Source organism: Octodon degus, unplaced genomic scaffold (genome assembly GCF_000260255.1).
Source record: "Octodon degus isolate 3935 unplaced genomic scaffold, OctDeg1.0 scaffold00124, whole genome shotgun sequence".
Taxonomy (NCBI): Eukaryota; Metazoa; Chordata; class Mammalia; order Rodentia; family Octodontidae; genus Octodon; species Octodon degus.
This window is the reverse complement of record NW_004524700.1, coordinates 3,254,552-3,278,594: the sequence shown is the minus strand read 5'-3', so window position 1 is coordinate 3,278,594 and position 24,043 is coordinate 3,254,552. Positions and strand designations below refer to the sequence as shown.

The window sequence follows — 24,043 nt, the reverse complement described above, 5'->3', positions numbered from 1 at the left end:
AAAAAAAAAACAAAACAAGCTTCAAGGTTTCAGAAAAAACAACACATCATGATTCTAGAGTTAAAAACAACTCACATGGCTAGCAGAGCTTTTACTGAGAGGAACACCTTTCATTTATTTTCCAAAAAATTATTTATTTGTTTGTTTGGTTATTACAAGGTCTTGCTACAGAGCTTGGACTCCCAGTGATCCTCCTGTCTCAGCCTCCCTAGTGCTGAAATTATAGGCGTGCGCCACCACAACCAGTTACTACACCTGGCTTTGAGGAACACATTTTAAAAGTCAAGAAGAAAACAAAAGCTGGCTGTGGTAGTCAATACTATAGGTATTTGAGTTTATGGCATGTGGCTTTTGCTGATACTGTTCTTTGGAATACATTTATTTAAGTTTCATTTATTTATTTAAGATTCATGTATTCTTCATATTGTTTGGGCAAAATCGCTGATGCTCATAAATTTAAGTAAAGGTTTATTTTGGATCATGGCAGGCTGGATGGTGGAGGGGTATGGTGGAGAAAAGCTATGCAACTCCCAAAAGCACAGGGCAAGGGAAAGAGCCAGAGAAAGACACATGCTTCCAAAGCATCCCCAAGTAACCCACTTCCTCCAAGAGCCCATTCAGATAAGAATTAATCAGTGGCTTACTCCACTGGTGAGTGAATGCCCTGGAATTTAACTGTCTCTTCATATACAGCTTTTATTCCCCTTCTCCCCCATTTTAAATTAGTATATGTGTATAATACATTCATTGTATGGTACTGATATCTCATTTATTGATCCTTTTAACTTTTGGGTCCTCTCCCCTCCATTCCACCCTTAACTTGGCCACTCTGAACATACCCAATCTTGTCAGATGTAGCTGAATTCAATCAAACTGGCAATCAAGAGTAGATATCACCATTCATAAAGGGCTGGTCAAAACAATGGAAACAAGAGGAGCTATCATTTGTGTAGCATCCATGCACAAAACAATTAAAGAGCTGTCCCGTACTATTTAAACACACAAGGTGATAGGTTTCTATGATTGCTCCTGATTAATTTTACCAGTATGAACAGGGTGCTACATTGTGTACTGCTGTTTTCACAGAGCTTTAGCTATACATAATAAGAGGACTACTTATAGTTTGCCACCTTTCAATGGTTCGCCAGGCAGGAATTTCCTCTTTTTTAAACACATCATTTGGTAAGTGGCTTATTTTCTTTCTCCTCCCATGAACAGATCAGAGACCAGAACAGTCAGTTCTGTAATTAGAGTACAAGAATTAAGATATCATAAGGTCATGACAGCTTTGAATTTCTTTATATTTTGTCACATAACTGAACCCAGGGAAGCATGGCAGAAAGCAGAAGATTGCTCTACTAGACAAAGCAAAGAGTACTCTTTTTAGGTTCAATAAAAGGATGAGAATGGCAAGCGAATAAGATACACAGATACGAGAACAGAAGTGTAAACAATGAATGTAGAAAAAGGAGAGGAAATGGAAGTGGTAACAATAGGAAAAATTCAAAAAAGAAAAGTGGAAAAAATGAAAAGAGAAACAAAATAATACAACAAAAGGACAAAAGAATGAAGAAGGAATACAAGAATAAAGAAAGTTGAAAACAGTATTCCCCTATGAAAGCTGCCAAGCAAAAAGGTGAATTTTAATACTTTAATTATAAATTTTCACTTTTTTCTTTAATGAAACTATACAGGAATATAATTCTGGTAAAATGTGATATCTGAACTATTTAAAACATTTTCTTATAAAATGTTTATGGGATTATTATGCTCCAAAACTAGTTAGCCTGATACAACTATTAATTCTTCTCTACCACTCAGCTTCACACAATTCAGGTAACTCAAACAAAGGGAAAATGTTCTTGAGATTTAAAAAGCCAAGTATGGATTTCACCCTGTTGCTATTGTCTTATTATGTAAGTGATCAGTTTCTGCACAGTAAAATCTTTATAAACTGTTGACTTGTTTAATGTAAACAAGGAAAAATTATGCCACATTGCTAGATTGCTCCATTTTTTTAAACCTTTGTGCTAAAATGGATTTCTCACATCAATTTAGTTTAGTTGTTCATGTTAAAAATGAGGAAAGCAAGGTCTAGTAAGGTTACCTGTCTTGTTCCATGTTCCAGGTTAGGGAAGGGAAGTCAAAGTTAAAGACTCCTAGGTCACTTCAGGAATATTATTTGAAGTTAATCAGAAAGACAGAAAAACATAAATGAAAGAAATTAAGACTCTGAAGTAGAGTATCATATTTAGTCATTGTTATCTTCCAGTAGTGAAAAAATAATTGAACCATACATGGATTAAAAAACCCATGGTTTCTACCATTAAAAATAATATTGAAAGCCAAGGGTATAGCTCAGTGGCACAGTGCTTGCCTGGCAAGTGCAAGATCCTGAGTTTGATTCCCTGTACCAAAAGAACAAAAAGAAGAAAAGAGGAAGTATATGAGTTAGAGTCTAGGAATAAAATCAAAACAACTTAGTCTATTTAGAACTCATTCCTGTATAACTAGTTTTGAGAGCCATCATAAACTTCATATATACTTGACTCATGTAAAGAACTTTGTTATTGATGCAACTTTTAGGGAACAATGCCACAAATAATATATGTAAACCACTTTATTTAGGAAGAAATAAAATACAAGGTATACAATCATTTTTTTTAGTTTAAAAAATATTTTACATATATATATATACTCACACACAGGGAAAAACATACTAATTGCAGCCAGTTTTGGTGACATCTACATGTAAGTTCAGGACTGTGAGAGGCTGCAGCAGGAGGATGACAAGTTTAAGCCAAGCCCAGGCAACTTAGTGATACAGTAAGACCCTATCTCAAAATTTAAAATATTAAAAGAGCTGGGGATCTATCCCAGTCCTAAGTCCCTGAGTTCAATCCCCAGTACCACAAAACGAAAACTAAACATTAACTATGGTAAACATCTATATACTGTCGTTGTTATTTCTAGTCAGAATGCTAACAATGGATACAGTTTTCATTTTATGTTTTGCTGTATTTTCTATAATGAACTTATATAACTGGGAAAAGATCTTACTTAAAAAACAGGAAAAGTATTATTTTAAAAAATACTTCCTGTGCTTCCAAAGGACACTAAGCTAAAACATTCACACTCACTCGTTTTCATCATCATTGCCAAAAGAAAGGAGGCTGCTGTTTTTTATTTGCTTTGGTGAGTTCTTTTTAAGGGAATCTTGCTTATTTACTTCATCCACATTTTTCTTCTTCTTTTTTGAGTTTGCTCTTAAACCTGAGTATTTTTCATCTGAGGGCCAGTAGACTGGTTTTCGATACATGATTCTTCCATCAGTTGGGGCTGGTCCTTCATCTGCTTTGGCAGCCTTTATTTCTGCTTTAATTTTCATGACTTCTTCAGCTGTCAGGTCTCCTTTTAAAACTACCACTTGGGGCTGCTCATCCTCTTTGTCACTGTGATCACCCTCTTTATCTGGGAGCTGCGGCTGGATTCTCTTTGTCTCCACAGTAGGCCCCTCCCAGTAGCCTACTGGCTCCTTGAAGTGAGACAGAAGCATGGGCTCAGCTACGGCACCCAGTTTCATTGGCTCATGACAGCTCTGAGAAGACAAAATTCCTTGGGTCTCGGAGCAAGGTATACAATCATTAATAATGTAAAAGTCTTCCTTCCTGTAACCCTGTTTTAACTTAGTAGGTCCCCAAGGAAGCCTTTAACCTTGCACAATGCCCTGCAAATGATGCGAAAAGAGCCTAACAACTTTCTGTTTGAAAAGGAAAAAGGCCACACTTACACATCATCTGACACCATTTCTGTCCTAAGTTATCTGTTAAAATGACCCAATTCTAGAGAAGTACATTCTTTGATTATAAAGATAAAAGCTCTGAAGGTAAATGCTGAGAATTGCTACAGGTTTTACAGTGACTCAATGGCCATCCAAATTTGAATCATGTCTAATGTACAGTTCATGGTACATTATGGCTTAGGGAAATCATACGAAAGTCTTAAGGTGCACAAACATGTATGTGGTGCTCATCAGTAGAACTGGTAGATAAGATACACAAACTGACTTGGCTTGTCAGTTCTAGATCTGCCCAATCTGGTTATGCAACTGACACATGCAAATCACTTTTAACAGTTGTTTTAGGAAGTCCTCTCTGCAAATTCAAGTGTTGAGTGCTATTATTATTATCTTACACATAAGGAAGCAGGGACATAGGTTGAATTCTTTCTCCAATGTTAGATACTCAACTGCCCTACTCCAAAGCTTGCCTTCTTTTAAATAGCCAGTTTATTTTATTGAGAAACAAATACCAATGAGACAGTTTCAAAACTGATTAGTAGGACAGTTTCAATAATTAATACATTGTACATTGTTATCTTCTTAGTGATTATCCATAGTACAAGATGCAGACATGATATCTTGCCCAAACACTATTAGTACAAATCTTTCTTCTCCTTGAATTAGGTGAAAGCTGTATATCTATCCTAACTATTTTGTATATATACAGATACAAAATGGTCCTTCCTTTGTATCCCCTTTTTTTTGTTTAGTCCTGTCAGAGATGGGTATTCCACTGGCATCTGAATAGTATAGGTGTGTAAATTCAGCAAAATAATCCAACACAGTCCAGCAGTCCACAATAGCAGTGGGTTATCCACAGAAGTTGTTGACTTGAGCCTTTCACAGTTCAGCATATTAATATGGTTTTACTTTATATACGTCGTTTTTATACTTTTCTGTTGGATGGTTAAGACCAAGATAAAGCAAGACCTATGTAACAAGAAATGTAACTTTTGTATCTGATAAGGTCAGTTAAGTACCCTCAGGATTTATCCTGTAACCCTGTACCGCAGTTTGCAGATCCGTTGTCAGTGTTAGCCATGTGGATGAGTTACGGTCATTGCTTGACCAATGTGCTCTCTGTGAAATCCTGAGAGAGTTTTCTCTCCTGGTGACTCTCCTTAGGCACACTCTACGTCATTGATCACGTTGCTCTGTAATAGCCAGTTTCTGGAACCATAGTCCTGCCATGTAATCCTGGGTCAGCAAGAATGGAAGGGGAGGAAAAAAAGGAGTGCATGGGTTCTTGTCCATATTTTACCCAAAGAAGTCCCAAGCTAGTTTATTGAGATTTTGTTAAGATTTTACTAGAGAAGGTTCTATGACATAAAATGCCTGACACCAAAATATTATGCTTTGCTAAAATAGAGGAAATGGTGTTAAGCAAATAAAAGGACAATAATGTCAATATCAACAACTTGGGTGAGTATTCAGGTTCTTAGTAAGATATCTGGAATGATTGATACACTGGGTCAACTTAAGAATTTAGAAGTTCAGAAGCTTAACTACAAGGGATTCAGCAGGAGCCAACGTCCTGACTTTGAGCGTGTGCTACAGGAAGGCTAGGAGATAGTGTAGTCGGGTGGCCTGCATACAATATAAGCAGAGAAAAAGAGGCCTTGAACTGTTGCCCTGTGTCATTCCACCCTGCCTTGGAGCCAGCAGATTACAGACTGATACCTCCATAAATTGTGAGCTAAAAAAACCTTTCCTTCTTTAATTTTGGGTGTCAGGCATCTTATCTCAGAAATGAGAGAAAAGTAACCAAGACAGTCCCTTGGGTTCACAATTTTAATTCAAGTCAAAATTTTGGTCATTTGCTAGCACCTTCTATCACAAGTAGCCTGTGAATTCCACTGAGCCTTATTTTAGAATATTTGACAGGCTGTCTGATAGACTGACAACTGGTGGTCAGCTTCTAACAGGCTCAGTGATAGATTGACAACTAGTGGTCAACTTATAACACCAGATGAACTGGACCAGCATGGTGCTGGGTGTGGGGAGCCACCTGAGGATTGGTGCTGGCAGCATAAATAGCAGAACTAGAGAAGCTGTTAGGAAGCTGTTCTGGAACTGTTAGTTCTCTTTGAGGATCTTGTCATGCTGAGTTTCCTGATAGGAATGTGACTGTTCTCATTGTCGGAGGGTCTCGGAATCTTGTCTTTAAGAATGGCTATGGTTCATTTTGGAGGTGTTCCAGTCCTTACTTTGAGCATTGCTTCCTGGTACTGGAGGGGAAGAAGTTGCACTGTTCACTGTCTTGAAGAGGCTTGTCACTCTGAATTTCCTGATACAGATGCAGCTGTTCTCACTGTAACAAGAGTTCAGGACTTCCTTGTTGTTCAGGATGGCTGTGGTACTTTTCACGGGGAACTCTGGTTCTTACTTTGACTGTTGCTTCCTACTCCAGTGCAGGTCCCTCAGCCTGAGATCACAGATCCTTCATCTCACTGGCACAGACTGGCACCTTCCGCCACTGACCTTGGGGCCTTCCCAGGGCAGATCCTTAAAACAACCTTGCATGAAACATAGGCTCTTGGCACCCAGTCGGAGTCATGAGGGGCATAGTTATGGCCTCTATGTCCTCAGCTGGACTCATGTAGGACATGTAGGATATTATAGGACATTGCCATGGGATCTAGGCCCTCGGCTAGAACCTTTTGAACAGATTTCTTCACTCTCTTTGTATATGACTCTTTGGGTGACTATTATAAAACAATCCTAAATTAAGTGTCCTGTTTTGTATTGTTTTCCTTGTCAAGTCCTGACTAGAAAAGGCTCTAAAATCTGGGAAATAAGATAATCTTAAGAGTATGGAGAAAGGGGAATAAGTTGCAATCACTGTACACTGGAAGCACTTCAAGTCACCCTCAGAAATACCTTAAGAAAGAGAAGTTCCACAAGCTAAGTATCATCCTCTTCCTGCAAAAATAAATGGGCAAACTACATGTAAAATAATGAAGTCAGTAGAAATCTGGGAGAAAGGCAATGGCAATCAACACTGAAAATCTGTTTCTACTAAGGAACATGAACTTATAAACATTTTATATCTATCACACCTATATCTAGACTGGTTTATGGGGTTCTAACATTGTCAAGTCAATTTTAAGAATTGCTGAAGGTCAAGGAAATGAACACCATGAATTTTCATCTCAATTGTCTTGGAAAGAAGTTACATGGTAGAGGTAGGGAATGATAAAAAGAGGGTGCTAATTTACTTCAGTTTTCATTTTTCTTTTAAAAATAATTTGCTTCCATCTCTGGGTATTAAACCTCTTTCAGATGGAAAGAACCATGGGATGGTTATGTTTATTATAAGAGTTAAATTTTTGTTTGTTTGTTTGTTTGTTTTTGTGGTACCGTGGACTGAACTCAGGACCTTGTGCTTGCCAGGCAAGCTCTTATTCAACTGAGCCATCTCCCTGGCCCTATAAGAGTTAAATGCCATGACAAATTTTTCCTGAACTACTCTTTTTGTTGTCTTTTTTTTTTTTTTTTCCCAGTCTTTTTGAGACAGGGTCTCAATATGTAGTCCTGACTGGCCTTGAACTCACTACATAGCTCAGGCTGGCCTCAAAATCACAGCAATCATCCTGTGTCAGCCTTCAGAGTGCTGGGGTTACATGTGTGAGCCAGCCACTAGCATTGTATTAACAATAAATTCAGATTTCATTCATTCAGTAAATGTTCATTAAAAAGCTATGATCTACCAAGAACTATGTGATGTTCTCATGACAGCACACAAAAATAGGCCAGTCTAGAGACTTATAAAAATCAATTTATTAAAACAAAATATATTGACATATGGTATGGGTTAGATATAAAATGGTCCCCCAAACCACATGTGCGTGGAAGGTGCCTGGACTATGGGGCCAGTACAGCAGACTTGCTTTCAGTGGGGTCTGGCTGGAAGAGGTGGGTCTTGTGGGTGTGACCTGGGAGGGTGTGTTTCCCTTCCAGTCCCTCCTTAATGCTTCCTGGATATCATAAGATACGCAGTTTTCCTTGGACCAGGCCTTTCTACCATGTCTTTCAGTGGTAGCCAGCCAGTCAGTCAGGTAGGGACTAAAACTCTAGCAATAGTGAGAAAAGAAAAAAAAAAAAAAAAAAAAAAAAAAACTCTTCTACTCTAAATTGAAGGTGTCCAGTACTGTGTCTCAGTGTCGGGGAAAGTGACTAAGACAATACATGTCATGCTATGTGCTTCAATGGAGAAATAAGGAGAATCAAAGGATAAGAGAAAAAGCTAAATCTTGAAAGTAATTTAAGAACTTGTTAGACCTTTACCACTTAACAAGTAATGAAGAAATGAAAAAATGTAGTAAGGCTGCTCTGCCACATGCCTTCTTACCCAAAGCTAAGGAGATGACTGTGCTCTATGAAACCTACAATTCAGCATACTTGGACACTGAGAAAATATTTAGCATATACAGAAGACTTACTGCAAAAGAATAAATGAAGTTTGGTGATATTCAAGGGTAAGAAAAATAGTTTAAAAAGTTTATGTTCAGTAGACTAAACTACCACAAAAGCAAAAAATACTCTTAAATTTCTTTGGTGTCTCGTGTAAAATGATCAAAAATCTAACTGATGTTTAGGTTGGGATAATAAGAATATTTTAAATAAGCACTTTTAAAAATAACTGAAGATATCAATAAATGCAGATTATGTTACTTTTTGCTGTCACACAAAATTTTATATTTTACAGATGTCTTTTCACTTGCTAGACAAATTGTATTTGTATTCTGTCATAAAAATTCTACATTATTATATACTGTCATACTGCAGCTGATTCATATATCAATGATTTGTCTCCAAATTAGATGACCAATTTCATTAGGGAAAAAACATGCTGTCTTTTTTTTTTTTTTTTGTACCTAACCTTCAGCAGCTAACACAATGCTGCACGACACAACTACTCAGTAACTATTGAATTTAACAGTACTTTTAATCACTGCTATTTTTTTTCTCCAAAGTCCAGTTGAATAGATTTCTTTTAATAGATTTAATACTGTGTTGCCATCAGCTTTTATATTTCACTCTGTTTCTGTGCCCACCTTGCTGGAAGAAGGCAAATACAATCTTTATATTTATTCAATCACTGTTGGTCCTGCCAAGACTATCAACAACAGTAACTATCATGCTGGTTTAAGTATCAAATTCTATTATACACAAATACCTGTTCACCTGAAGACTGAACTCAAAATCACTGTCAGACTTAATTATTATTAGCCTGCCTTTACTGAAAAATGAGTGATCAATTTTAAATACAAGTTCACTGCCTATGTCTGTTACACTATTAAGTGGGAATAAAAAAATAAAATAGTATCAAGAATGCTATAGTTTAAATACGACCCTCTAAAAGTTTTTATGTTGGAAATTTAACCACCAAGTTCAGATGTTAGTAGTATTTGGAGATGGGGCCTTTGGAAGGGAATTAGGATTAGATGAATATGGAGTCCCCTTAACAGATTAGAGGGTTTATAAGAACAGGAAGAAAGTTCCAAATTTGGCTACCTCATGTTGCAACCTCTTGTTCCTTGATATGTTACAACACAGCAAGAAGCCTTCACGAGACCTCCACCAGATGCTGGCATCATGCTCTTAGACTTCCTAGCCTGCATTATTCCTACTCAAATGAACCTTTTCTTTACAAATTATTCACTCTCAATAATTTACTGTTTTAACAAAAAATAGACCAAGAAAAAGGAATTGCACAATAATTATTTCTAAAGTAGATAGACTTTATTTTTTTAAATTATTTTTTCCTGCATCCTAGTTGTTTTTTAAATAATTTTATTGAGAAACAAATAGCAATGAGGCAGTTTCAAAACTGATTAGTAGGACAGTTTCAATAATTAATACATTACATATTGTTGTCTTCATAGTGGTTATTCATAGTATAAGGTGCAGACATGATATCCTGTCCACAAACACTATTGGTACAAATCTTTATATTCATTGAATTAAGAGAAAGTAACTGTATATCTATCCTACCTATTTTGAATATACAGATACAAAATGGTCCTTCATTTGTATCTCCTTTTGTTTAGTTTTGGCAGAGATGGGCATTTCCTTGCCATTTAAATATTGTAGGTGCGTGAATTCCGCAAAATGTTCCAATATAGTCCAGTAGTCCATAATAGTAGTGGGTTTTCCCATAGGACTGGCAATGTCAGAAGTTGTTGACTTGAACCTTTTACAGCTTAGCATATTAATATGGCTTTACTTTTTATACTTTGTCTTTATACTTTTCTGCTGGATGGTTAAGACCAACATAAAGCAAGATCTATATAACAAGAAATATAACTTTTGTATCTAGTAAGGTCAGTCAAATCCCCTCATGATTTATCCTGAAACTCTGTACTGCAGTTTGTAGATCCTTTGTCAGTGTCAGCCATGTGGATGAGTGACGGCCACTGCTTGACCAATTTGATCTCTGTGAAATCCTGAGAGAATGTTTTTTCTTCATATGATTCTCCTTAGGCACACTCTACATCATCGATCACTTTCCTCTTTTGCCTCATAATCTCTTTGATCAGAAAATTTGGGACACAACTGAGTTACATTACATAGATAGACTTTAAATACAAATCTGAAACACTTTTTATATGTTGCCTCTTTTATGACTAAGTTAAATGACAAATCAATTATTTTTAATGCAGAGCTCCTCTACTCCAAATTGCAATGTCTACACACAGACATTTTATAAACTATTTTATAAAAAAACCCTAAGTAATCTACCCTAATTCTAGCTCAACCTGGGACTCAAAAAATAAAATTTCCACAGTAAATAAAGTTTCCAAATATAAAAATATATCTTTCTTACTGCCATGAAGTAATCTTTCTATGTTATATAGTAAGTTAAACACAATCAGTTAAACATTGTTTATAGTCAGGGCTATATTGTGACATGAAACTTATGAGACAGTCCCAGTGATCCTAAAGTTCTATTTTAATACAACTGAGAGATGGCTGAATTCCAAAGACGGTTGGAATTCAAACTTGTACATAAATGTACAATTGATTCACAACTTATGCAACCACGAAAGCAATCATTTAAAAGACCACAAAAGGATATTATCTCTTGAGGTTTAATTGAAACTTTGAAAAGAAAAAAAAAAAGCAGTGACTCATTAAAAATGCTTTGACAAATATGCTTTATTAAAAATAAAATTTCCAGCATTTACAAAAACCTATGATTCTTTTTCTAGTTTGGTGTGGTGGTACACATCTGTAATCTCAGCACCAGGGAGGCTGAAGCAAGATCATAAGAAGTTTAAGGTCAGTGTCCACTACCTAATTTGAGGCCAGCCTGAACTACCCAGGGAAAACTGTCTCAAAAAAGCAAACCAAGGGTCAGCCAAATAGTTCAGTGGATTAAAGCGCCTGCTTAGGCAGAGTGCAGGTGCCAGGAGTTTGATTCCCAGGCCTACCATTCTGGCCCCGCCCACAGGGTGTGCTGAGACTGAGATTGAGATTGGGCGTGGTAGTGCCTCCCTACAATCCCAGCTCTGGGGAGGCTGTAAACAGGAGAATCACTACAAATTTGATCTACGCAGTGAGAACCTGCAGACCCTGCCAGTCCTAAAACATTGCCAGTCCTAAGGATAACCCACTACTATTATAGACTACTGGACTATATTGGATTATTTTGCTGCATTCACGTACCTACAATATTTAAATGGCAATGGAATACCTATCTCTGATAATAAAACTAAACAACAACAACAACAAAATACAGATGTACAAAAAAAAATCACCAAAACAAAAGCATAATTCTTTTTCTTAAAATGAAAAACATAATTACTTCATATGAAAGTGATAAATGTAACATTTTCTTACTTTAATCCAAAGGGAACATTGAGATCTTTTCTAAGTTAGGGAAAATGGGGATGAAGCACCTGAGATCACAGTGATAGCAACTGTATTCACATTTATCTCTGATAAGGGAGAAAACAAACCTTTCTAACTCCTGTTTTTATAACTTGTTTCTTAAAACCTAAAAAGAGGTTCTAAATTCTACTGAAAGATGAGTATATGTGTATTATACCGATAATGTTCTATTCCTGCTTCTGCTTTGTTGACACTTATAACAGGAACAAGTTCAGCTACAGTTACCACAGTGAACATAACTGCAGTGTGATAAGTGATTTTACCTAGACATGGTGTCTGGTTCTTACTGCTACACACAAACACTGTCCCCGGGCAAGAGAGACTAATTCCTTCTACTTAACTTTTTTTTAAAGATGAAAGGCACTAATAGTGACTTTTTAAAATTACTTGCCTCTATGCAATAAACTGAAAAGCTGAGAGTCTTCAGCATTGCCAATTAAGGCACAAAAATAGGTCATGTAATCAATAAGAAAAATAATGCATGCTGAAGCCAATTCTTCAGGTATTACAGGTAATAGGAATGATACACCTGAATAGGGCCATCTTAGTACTTCTCACATTACCTAATCTTCACAGGTAATCATGGACTGGCACCTGGAGACATATAACACAAAGCATAAATGCAAAATTTCAAGGAAGGGACTGGAGGGGTCCAGTGGGCAGGGTAAATCCTGCCGGGATTTGACTGACCTTGTCAGAAACAAAAGTTATATTTCTTGTTATACAGATCTTGCTTTATCTTGGTCTTAACCATCCAGCAGAAAAGTATAAAAATGAGGTATAAAAAATAAAGCCATGTTAATATGCTAAGCTGTAAAAGACTCAAGTCAACAACTCCTGACATTGCCAGTCCTAATGATAACCCACTACTATTATAGACTACTGGACTGTATTGGATTATTTTGCTGAATTCACGCACCTGCAATATTTACATGGCAAGGTAAGACTCATCTCTGACAAAACTAAACAAAAAAGAGGGATATAAATGAAGGACCATTTTGTATCTGTATATTCAAAATAGTTAGGATAGATATACAGTTACTTTCTCTTAATCCAATGAGAAAAAAGATTTGTACTAATAATGTTTGTGGACAGGATATCATGTCTGCATCTTGTACTATGAATAACCAATATGAAGACAACAATATGCAATATATTAATTATTGAAACTGTCCTACTAATCAGTTTTGAAACTGTCTCATTGCTATGTTTCTCAATAAAATTAATAAAAATAAAATAAACTAGAAAAAAATTTCAAGGAAGATTATTTTTTGTTTAAGTGGCAGGAATTTAAATTCAATAAAATTTTTTTGGCAGGTTACACCAGATTAAAGATAAAAAGATGGAAACTCAAAGATGCCATGCGGGGAAAAAAGGGAAAATGGAAGAGTCCCTAAAATGATTTCATAGAGAATTTAAAAATCAATGATTATAATCAATTTACCAGAACACTACTAAAATTATTGATGAAAATAATATTTGTACATAGGAATCCAAAATATGTTGTTTGAAACTAGTATGTTCCACAAGGGAGATAATTAAGTGAGAGGCTCTGGATCCTTAAGTTAGGAGAAAAGATCATGATGGGAGCTAAATCCAAAGTTCAAGAACTAGCACTTTTTAAATACTTAACACTAACTCTTGCCATAATAATACATCTACAGTACACATAAAAACAGATCCTGCCTATTGTGAAACAGAAAGACAAAACAAGAGTGTGAATCAGAAGAGTATGCACCGAAATAGTGAACTCACCTATCCCCTAGTCTTGGGTCTCAAAAATACCATGAATTCATAAAATATAAAAATGAAATCAGAGAGAGTCTGAAAAGAGTGCTTAAAATTAAACTGAACAATTTGACTATAGTTAAAGCTAACACTATACAGTATGTTATTATGGTACATGACATGTTTTACAAATATTATGGTTTGACAGTAGTTTATTAAGAGTATAGTATGTATACCCCTATGGTATATTAAGAGCTATAAAATGCTATAACTACTATTTCTAGGAATGGTTATGAAATGTAAGCACTTCAGGAGTAAACCTGGAACTCAAAGGTGCTTGAATGTCTACAGTAGGCCAGTGTGGTACAGTAGGTGACCATACAGGTGTTTGTACGATCTGACTTGAAAAGAAAGCAGAAAGCTGACAACAGCTTCCTTGTTAGTGGGGCTTTTAAGGAAGGATATGTAAAAAAAGGTCTATAACTGGATGAAGAACGAAATTTTTAGGCAACAGTGTTTGGAAACAAATCTGTGAAACATGGAATCCAAACACTGTGATGATGAGTAAAATGCATGTAGTGCCACTCTGAAAGCTCCAGAATTTGTGCCTGTGACAGTATCAAAAAATGGCACCTCTAATGTGGAGTGAATTACAGAGGGCATGTACTACATAGGTAACTCAGTTAACTACAAGAGAAGACCATAATAAAAGAATCTATGAAATCCATGGCCACTGTTAAAACAGCACCAGGACTACCAGAAGTAACAGATATACTTTTCAGGAAGGTGAAGTCTGTCATGACACAAGAAAGACATAAGTCATTTTAACTGAAACATTCCTGGCATATCACTATGCCTCATTTTGTGAACCTCCAAAATGAGGCCTGATGAACCTCAAATTAGGCATAACTTATGTCTTAGAATCCAATCACTCTTCAGGGGAAGCAAGCTTGTACTCTAGTCTAAGAATGTTCTATCTGACAATATAAGTAAAAGGTAATGATACCAAAACCAGCAAACAGTAGAAGAAAAATACCTATCCTAGAATACTTATTCCAGAGCACTTAGAAAACTAGTCTTCTCTCCTATGATCTTTTCTACAATGTTTCTAGCAGTACTCTTAGGTAGTGGAAGTAATGCCTTTCTTAACAATGATGATAACAACCACAAAAGATGATATTTGTCTAAGTCAATTACTGTAAGAACCTATTTATCACAATAATGTCATGAGACAGCACTGCTATTATTTACCTTATTTGATTAATAATGGAACTAAGCTTAGAAAACCAAAGAATTTAGGCAAGCTTACATGAAAAAATAAATAGTAGCAGTAACTTAGGGAAACTGTGGTAAGACTTCTGTCTCGCGGTTCCTCTAAAAACATGAATAAACACTTCAGAGCACCATTAGCTCAGGCTAGGAGTACTAGGGGCATCACAACCACCTTCTCAGCCTCCACCTTGAGGCTGATCAGGAAAGGAGAAGACCTCAGGTAACCCGAGCAAAGCTATGTAGTTCTTGAAGTGTCCCTTCAATTTGTTGGAACTCTCTAATCATTCTACTCATTCCAGGGAAACTTACTGCTTGTTGAGCACTAACTAGATTTCATCAAGTTCAAATGGCTTGCAGTAAAAGCAAGAAACAAAGATCACTTAAGTTTTATCAATCTGACCTTTTTTCTCCAAAAAATCTTGTGAACCCAGTATTCCATAGTTCACCAATAAGAGTACAGAGCCTACAACTTCAAGATTCTACCACAACCTAAGAAATTAATATAATCAACTATTCAGAAGAAATTACTACAAACTTGTTTACTACTTGAATTTAAATAAAGCGCTCTGTATGCCCACCAAAGGAAATATACCACATGAACTAAAAAATATGACACATAACACAAAATGCTAGTAATGAGAAGACCACATACAAAATAGTCAACTTAGCTTTTGTACAATCACTTACAAATGATGTTGTTCATCTTTAAGCAGGACAAATTTTCAATTAGTAACTAATCTTGGGATCAAACTTTAAAACATATTTACAATACAATATTATATACTGATGCTATGTTTAAGAAAGCAAAATTAATCTATGGATATATTTAAAATCTAAAACTAGGTAAAAATAAATTCTAGAGTTATTTTTCCTGCATAGACATTCTAGTGTTAGGTGAGCTAATTGTCTCTCAACCAAATAAAATTTAAATTTTAGGATGATGGAAAATACAGCCAAATTAATTATAAGCTATAATTAAAACAAACAAAAAAGACCCCATAAGATATGGGATATTCACTATGCTCATGATATGTCTAATAATAGAGCATTTAATTTAGGAAAGTGAGAGAAGGGATTGATTTGGGGGCAGAGTTGGACAAAGAACACCCAGAAGATAGAAGAAAAGCATGTGAAATAAGCTTCAACAAATAACTGAATAACTAACTATGAGGACATTAATGTGATTGTGACCAACAAATAAAATCAGGCTGGCAATCTACAGTTGGGTCTGATAGGCTGAAAATTATCCTATATATAACGTATGGTTACTGAAAAGTGTTTTAGGCATGGAGTGATGTGATTTAAATTACATTTTAAGGTCAAATTAAAGCTGTGTAGAACTAAATTATAGGAGCTCCAGTGGGAATCAGGGAGGGTACAGGGTGATGATACTTTGATATAAATGGTAGCAGTAGATATGAGGGTGAAGACATAAGGACAGACTGAAGACAGAATTTGGGGAGAAAACAAAAATAAGAAATGGTCATGCCCTGCCTCCCACTCCCCACATGCTAAGACAGCGATTGAGACTGGGCATGGTGGCACGTGCCTGTAATCCCAGCGCTTGGGAGGCTGGAAAGAGGAGGATCACTACGAGTCCAATCTGTGTAGTAAGACTCTGTACACCCTGTGCTAAATACACACACACACACACACACACACACACACACCCCAAAATAAAAACCAAAAGTTCAAATATAAGAAATGAATAGTGAATACAGAGAAAACTAAGGAATGAACCTTAGGTTTCTGCTCAATGAATTTGAAGTAGTATCTCACCAAAAGTTATTCAAACATCCAACTCCTTAAGCACTTAAAGGGCCTTTTAGAAAAAGAGCTAAAGATTTAGAATGAGTTAAAATACCCGCCTAATTAAGGAAAGGAATAAGAAAAGAAAATCTCTGCCATTACCTGAGTCATGCCAATATTTCAGTCTCACATCACATTCCTAGATAAGTTATGTAACATGCCTGATTACCATTTATCTGTCCAAACTGGGAAAAAATTATACTCAACTGCCCCTCTGACAAAGCCCTTCAATCTAGAACATATAAAGAATTAAAAAAAATAATAGGCTCCCAAATTCAAAGACCCAATCCAAAAATGGGCCTCTGAGATGAATATATACTTCTCAAAGGAAGAAATATAATGTCAAACAAATATATGAAAAAATGTTCAACATCATTGGTTATTTGAGAAATGCAAATGAAAACAATACTGAGATTTTATCTCACCCCAGAAAAAATGGGTATGATCAAGGAGTCAACCAATAGCAAATGTTGGAGAGGCTCCAGGGGAAAAGGAACACTTCTTCATTGTTGGTGGTAGTGCAGACTGGTACAACCACTATGGAAATCAGTGTGCAGATTCTTCAAAAAGCTAGGATTGGAAGTTCCATTCAACCCATCTGTTCCCCTCCTGGATATGTTTGCAAATGAACTGAAATAATCATACCACAGTGATATATATGCACCTATGTCTATAGCAGTGCAATTTGCTATAGCTAGATCTTGGAAAGAACCCAAATGCCCATCAATTGAGGAATGGATAAAAACAATGTGGTATTTTTACACAATTGGGTTTTACTCAGCTATAAAATAAACTTGAGACTTTTATAGGTAAATAGACACAACTAGAGACTATTCATAAGTGAAATAAATCAGACCTACATGTGTAAATATCATACTATCTCCTAGTATAAGATCCCGAAAGTGTAAATACAATCTGAAAGGTACAACAGATACTGTGAAAGGGAAGGAATATCTTCAAAGGGAAGGAAAAACTGAGATGAAGAAAAGGACAAAAGAAAGAAAGAAGGAAGGGAAAAAGATATATTTATGTGTATATACATGATAGTTTTGATAGCTATACTGCTGATTTCTGGTCTACTAAAAAGAGCAATTGATATTTTTTTCATTTTAATGAGAAAAAAGATGAAATAACAATGAAACAGTTTCAAATGGGTTAGTAGGGCAGTTACAATAATTAATACATTGCATATTGTTGTCTTCGTAGTACTTATTCAGAGGACAAGATGCAGACATGATCTCTTGTCTAAACACTATTAGTACAAACATTGAACTAAGAGAAAGTAGCTGTATATCTATCCTAAATATCTTGTATAGACATGTTTTTTTTTTTATAACAAAAGGGTCCTTTATTTATATTCCCCTTTGTTGTTTTGTTTTGTCAGAGATAGGTGTTCCATTGCTGTTAGAGAAGCTGTATTTGGAGAAGTCTTTAAAGGATCTTTTCATACTTGATGCCAGTCCAAAGATTATAGGTACTTGAGTTCAGCAAAATAACCCAATATAGTTCAATAGTCCATAATAGTAGTGGGTTATCAGCACAACTGGCAATTGTCTGAAGTTGTTGGCCTGAGCCTTTTATAGCTTAGCATATTAATACAGCTTTACTTTTTATACCTTGTCGTTACACTTTTCAGCTAGATGGTTAAGACCAAGTTAAAGCAAGACTTATATAACTAAAAATGTAACTTTTGCTATCTGATAAGGTCAGTCCAACCCCCTCAGGATTTCCCTGGAACCATGTAAAGCACCTTGTGGTTCTTTTGTCAGTGTTAGTCATCTGGATGAGTCACAGCCAGCTTGACCAATTTGCTTTTTTTTTTTTTTCTTTTTAATTTTTTATAACTTTTTTTTAAAACCAATTTTGTGCTTATAGCTACTAATCTAAGCAAATACTTTGAAGACAACATTATGCAATACAACAACCATTGTTGGATTTCTGTTATTTTGCCCAAGCAGGCATTTTAAACAAGTGAGCTAACCCATAAGCCCCCTAATTCCTGTTATTTTGTGTACTTAAATTTTGTATTGTTTCTAGTGTATGTGTGTATTTACTATTTTATATTCTTCTCAAAATTTTTTTTAAAAATTTAAAAAAGGAAAATTAAATGACACTCTTTGTGAGTCTTAATTCTATTATCCCATACTGGTCCTTTTTTATTGTACACTGCACTAGTCCTTTTTTTCTTTTACTCTGCTTCACCAAGAGGCTATTTCTCAGAAATATGGATATACTTTCTTTCCTTAATATATGTGACAAACCTGGGTCACAGAAGTGTCTATAGTTAGCCTACCTCATTTCTTATAGTTCTAAATAAAGCACTCCTGAATTTGTGTATCCATTTAGATCAGTTACTTTTAAAAACTGTGCTCTGCTGTCCTTAGAAACTGAGCAAGGCAAACTGTTCAGTAAAAACTTAAAATCTATACCTCTAAGAAAAAATTGAAAGCATTTCCTTTAAGTCAGGAAGAAGAACCAAGATGCACACTTTGATTACTTCTGTTCAATAGGTAGAGCAATTGTCGAAAGAAAAACTAAAAAAGGATATAAGTAGGAAAGACAAAATTCAAATTATCATTTTCAGATGATATGATCCTACTTACAAGCTACTAAAGACTATCAGAAGACTAGTAGATCTGAGAAATTCAGCAAAGTAGTAGGGTACAAATCAACATTAAAAAATCAATCTTCTTATACATCAATAATGAATCAGCTGAGAAATGAAAAAACTCACATTTATAATAAGTTCAAAAAATAAACATATAAGAACCAACCTCAAAAAGGAAGTGTAAGACCTCTATCATAAAAATTATTGAACACTAAGAAAAGAAACTGATAGAAAAACTAGAAGATATAAATTTTCCAATTTCATGCATTGGCATAATATATGTTGTCCTCAAATAACCAAAGCAATTCTGTGCAACATAAACAATGTTAACAAATCCACACAACTACGGTCATCTGATTCTTGACAAAGGAGGCAAAAATATGATGGAGAAAAGACAGCCTCTGTAGTAGCAAAAATCAACAAGTCGGACATCAAATTACTTTGGCACAGCCAAGAAAACAACAGAGTGAAAAGACAACTTACAGAGTGAGAAAAAAAAATTCTTGTTATTTACTCTTCTCACAGGCAATTATTCTGTAGAACATATGAAAGTTCAAAAAGAAAAAAGAAAAAAAGAAAAAAAAGAAGAGAAAAAGAAAAAAAAAAAACACATAACATAAAAAAACCAAAAAGTTTAAATAAGGAGTAAATGAATTAAACAGACACTTCTCAAAAGTACTAATGGCCAGTAAGTATATGAAAAAATGTTCAACATCTTTAGCCACCAGGGAAATGCAAATCAAAACTACAGTGAGATACCATTTTACTCTAGTCAGAATAGATATCACAAAAATATGAAAAATCAATAAATGCTAGTAAGGATGTAGAAAAAAAGGAACACTCTACACCACGGGGAGGAATCCAAATTAGTACAGCCGTTATAGAAATAGGTGCAGAAGTTTCTCAAGAAACCAAAAACAGAACTGCCATATGATCTTGCGATCATTGTTCCTTGGTGTATCTGAAGGAATTCAAGTCAGCATACTTCACGGAGGTCTGCATCCCCATGTTTGTTGTGGCGCAATTTACAACAGACAGGCATGGACTCAGCCTATTGAGCACATCAATGCATAGATGGATAAAGAAACACAGATACATGTATTATTCATCCATAAAATTATGTCATTTTAAAGAAAAAAACAAGTGGAACTGGAGATTATGACAGGCAAAATAAACCAGTCTCAGAAAGACAAGTACTGCGTTGTATATTTTCTCTAATATGTGGAATCAAAAAAAAAAAAAAAAAAAACCATGAAAATAGAAAGGAGATAGTAGATAAGTGGAATATGGGGAAAGATATGTAGAGGATAAGGGAGGGGTAGCAAGGAGATGGGTATGATCAAAATGTGTTACATGCATGTATCAAAATGCCACAATAACACCTGATATTTCACTAAAAATGTAACAATAAAATACATAAAAATTTAAAGTTTACAAGAAAAAGTTTATTTCCCCTAAATATCCCTCAAAATCATAGGATTTTCATTAATCTTCAATTAAAGACAGAGTACAAGAATTAAAAGATCAATATGCACTATAACATTATTGAATTTCTGTAATTTTATTTAGTGAAATTCTGTGTTCTTTCTAATGTTTTTTAATACTATTTTTATTCTCTGTAAAAATACAAAAAAATTTAATTAAAAGCTCAAAAACTGTAAAAACAAAATGGCAATTTTAAGCTGATGATTATTTATATTCATTTCAGAAAACTATGCTAAGGATGTGCCATTTACCGGTGACTATTATGTCTGTACTAGCTCTGATGAAATGTTAAGACTTAAACATACGTATCACCTAATATAATAACACTATTAGAGCACAAGATTTGCTTTGTGCATCTACTGAAAGTACGAGAATAAGCCTTTCGGTCTATACAAATACAGTACTGTATGTTTCATGTGATCATTTTTTTCTCTTAAAATAAGTAAGAAACAAGTAAATTATTCTGAATTACAGAAATACAACATAAAATATTACTAATTGAGACTCTAAAACTTTAAGCCTTTTCTTGATGTAAAATCTTCTGATCACTTTGTTATCTACAAAGGTGTGAATGTTTAAATTTTGTAAAATTATTACAGTAGAAGATACACTGCCATTAATCCCCCTCAAAACACTCCCCTCACTTAGAACATATTTATTTCATTATTCTTGCCACTTTCTGAAGCAGTTATGAAAGTTCTTTCATAGGTATTCTTTTTCCAGTAATAACATTTCTCTATAGTGGTTAAATACATAAAACAAAAGAAAAGGGACTTCCTCAATGTCAAAAAAATATTTCTTTTATGTCAAAAAACTGTACCCCAAAATACAAGCTACTGAATTCTTCTGGGATTAACCCTTTAATCTATTAAATTGGAGAAAATTATCAGTGTGGTAACAACTCTGTATCATTTTACTTTAAAACAATTGTCCCCTTGGTATCAAATTATACAAATGATGTTTTTGTTTCTCATGAGGAGCAATTTCAGGAGCAGTTTTTCTATTCTAATCTCTGTATTAAGAAGGAAAAATAATGTTTTCCCTCTGACACTCAGTATATCTTCTAACACTCATTACTACATTTTCTTCACAAATGAAATTTTTATTTTAAAATACCCTCATGTGTTTAAAATATATCAATTTACAAATATGTAGGAAATATTAACATAGTGATTATAAGCAAATGAGAATAAGGGAAAATCTATTTCTAACTTAAGTCTATCCGTGCATAAACAAAATATTTAATATAAGCTTCACAGATTTTTATAAATTCCATTTTATAAAAATTATTAGATGTAACAGAGTGTGACACTATTATTTTCTGTCACAACCCCTTCACTAAATAAATTTAACCCTAATACACTAATACCATGTACAACACTTAAAATATTCTGAAGCATTTTCTTTAATATAAACTAAATTCCTCTGTATACTTAGATCTTTATAAAATCCTGACTATATAATGCAATTTTCATTTCATTTTCTCATATTGTGTAACATGCAAGTTTGACATGTAGGTACAGAATCAGAATTTTAAAGTGAAGATATATAAGGCCAAAATATAAGATGCCCAAAACATAATTATGATATATTAATAAGGCATATTCTCCCAAGAAACTCACCTAAAGTAAAAACTGTATGAAGGGCTATCTTTTAGGAAAAACAACATGAACTACCAACAAGAAGAGGTTCCATCTATTGGCACAGCAAGTTATGCAGAAAAATCCACCAATATTTCAATCAATCTCTAGCCCAGTAATTGGAGATCAGTAAGTAGGAATTTAGTACAGGAACTTGTCTAACTTAGCTTTTTACATAGATGTGTATGAAATCATAAGCAGAAAAGAGGGCAGTGATTTCACTTCCCACATTATATGTTATAGTCCATGTAATATATTTTAAGGTTGGGTCATGAGATTATAAATTAACCACAGACAAACTGGAAAGTGAAATGCTACCAAAAGAGGGGATCAAGGATTCACAGATTTAAAGGCAATTCAATTTAGTACAGATGGAACACCTCTTATTGCAAACTTTGAAGGTCACTTAGAACAACTTGAATAAGCTTTTAGTTTCCCCATTCAAATGGCAATATTATTTATTTCATATAGTTCTGAAGAACAAATGAAGTGAAATGTAAAAATGCCCATAACATGATAAATACTCAATGAGTTATTGCTAATTCTAGTATTTTTCTTAGCATAATCAATGTGCTCTTCCTTTGGTAATAAAAAGGGCTTGTTTTAAAAATTTAACTCCCAAGTCAGCAAAATAGTTTTACACTCTCTTCAGTAATTTATCTGATAAATTTCATGCAACTAGATGTTGTAACTGTGATATAAATTACCAATTTCCTTGTTCAAAAACATTGAGGGGAGGATACTTATATTTTCTAATTCTTCCCTTGTCATTTTCAATTCACCCTTTCTTCTGCTTCTATGTTTGCTTCCCTTAAGCAACACAAAGATCCAGAAAACAACAACTAAATCTGTAAGGATAAAAATCTGACTTGATCAAAATTTATTTCAAACAGAATAAAATATTCACAACACTCAAATTATTCAATTATCTTTTAAGTTGCACTTTATATTGTACTGCTGTTTTCTATATCAGATCTTATTTTTATAGGATGAGATGTTATATACCTCCTTAAAAGCAGGTGTTTTAGAAATATTAAAATTAAAAATTTAAGCCAAAATGGTTTTAAAATATTCTGGCCCAGGAAAACCTCAATAAAAATAAGACAAAAATCATTTTTGCTACTGTAATGGTGAATTCAGGTACATAAACTATGTAAAGCACCATTTCCATTCTTCCAATTACATTCACTAATAATACATTTTCACTGAAATACGAATTCACAAAAAACAGTATATTATGAAAAAACCACAAATTTTCTGGGCTGTAAAATTAAAATATGACTAGAACATCAATACCCATAGTATTTACAGAAGCATACACTATATACCAAGGAAATGTAGCAAATGTTTATACAATATAAAAGAGGTTATAAATTCATTGATCTTTAATGTTCCAGACAACAGGTACTCATAGCTTCCTCTCAGAAAAAAATGGGTATACATATACATACAAAATATAGCAGACAGTTTGAGGAGGTTAATAGAACTTTTGAAGACAGAATCCATACAAATTAAGGATCTTTAATATTCAGTGAATATTGTCACCATGACCCAAAAATTCTATGCTAATTAGTCACTTTTCTGAAGCCCATATCTAAATCACATCAACAGAAAGATGAATGTTAAATAACAAGACACTCTAGCATATACACTTATTCTGGAATATATGCACTCATAGTAGTAGAATAATTATTAAGTGTGCTAGTGGTAATCATTAATATATTTAGAAGATCTCTGAACTTTTCACAATAAAAAGAGTAAACT

At 34.4% G+C, this 24,043-nt stretch overlaps 1 protein-coding gene and 1 pseudogene across 1 annotated transcript in view; both read right to left on the bottom strand.

The window, feature by feature from the left end:
- Commd10 (COMM domain containing 10) overlaps nucleotides 1-24,043 on the bottom strand; it is a 204,353-nt gene that overhangs the window by 63,293 nt on the left and 117,017 nt on the right. The gene's annotated exons all lie outside the window — the stretch shown is intronic.
- Nucleotides 3,137-3,583, bottom strand: LOC105743415 (annotated as a pseudogene).